This window comes from Cariama cristata, unplaced genomic scaffold (assembly GCF_000690535.1).
Source record: "Cariama cristata isolate BGI_N322 unplaced genomic scaffold, ASM69053v1 scaffold44576, whole genome shotgun sequence".
In the NCBI taxonomy this organism is placed as follows: Eukaryota; Metazoa; Chordata; class Aves; order Cariamiformes; family Cariamidae; genus Cariama; species Cariama cristata.
Window position 1 is genome coordinate 1046 of NW_009623500.1, and position 1301 is coordinate 2346.

Here is a 1301-nt window from a genome sequence, read left to right on the forward strand (position 1 = left end):
GACAACCCAATACTGCAGGACCCCAAGAGATGGGCTTCTGTCAGGACAGTGTGTCACAGCCCAAGGCAGCTGCAAATAAAGAAAGTCTAAACAATTCCAGTCCTTCAAAGCTCATTTAAGTATAGCAGGAAACATTTATGCAATAGCCTGTGGAAATGGCCTTAAGACATAATTGCGCAATTGTGTTTTTATGGGGCCTATCAGATGAGGTTCTTTCAGCATACATCTGTGGAGTCTGTTGGGTTTGCCTATCTGATATCCAAGGAATCGATCCAAAGCTCAGGTCTCCCCTAAGATTTCCAGAAGCTGGAATGACGAAAAATAGTAAAAGCTGTAATAGTAAAGACATTTGTGAAGAAAGTTGTGATGCTACAAAGGATCCCATCTGAGAGAAAAGTCTCTGCAGTGTTTCTGGCCTCCTGAAAGTAGTTAATATTGGGAGTCCTTTCCTTTGAGGTCCCCAGTTTTCATTTCAATAACAAAGGAGCTTCAGAGACCTAAGAGATTTGTTGGGGTGGGTAAAGGTGAGCCTCAAGGTCCCTGTTCTCTTCCACCAAGTCATCCTTCCTTCCAAGGAGCTAGTTCACCAAGAGGATGACCCTGCCAGTCCATACCTCCAGAAAATGTTACCAGAGCTGGAGTGATCCTGAAAGCATCACAAATCTCCCCTACATAAGGTTTGCCAGGGTGTCTCTGGTCTGGAGTATGTGCTGGGCTCTGTATCTCACATATCTGGAGCCCTGACAAAAGACAAGAGGCATGTCCTTTGCTTATCTATCTCTTCTCTCCCTCCAGCTTCTCGTCCAGTGTTAGAGGTTGTTTGTTCAAGGTTTGGAGAGGTTGTTTGTTCAAGGCTCTCTCTGAGTGAGCCGAGTGCTGTTTCCATGCCAAACCCTGATGTGACGGGCAATTGGGCACCTCAGATCAGGAAGGCTGGGACACTGCTTTGGTGTTGAAAACAGCTGGGGCAGGCAGAGCCTCTTCCATTAGCAGTGTGTTGCAGGGTGCAGAAGGACAGAGAGAGAAAACAAGAGAGAAAGAGACAAGAGAGATCTGGACTGATCCCTTTTTGTGTACCCAGAATAACCTGGCTCTTCCTTTACTCTCAAACTGGAATAACACAAACCAGTTCCCCTCCAGCTCAGGTGCTGAGCTCAGCTTCTTGGCTTGGATTGGGAGTGGAGGTGCTTTTGTTTCTGCTGGTGGGGCTAACAACCCCATGATAACCTGGCCAGTCCACAAAGAGCTTCAGCAAGCAGGAGGATACTCAGTGAACTGGGGAGCCACAGTTGGAATGGCAT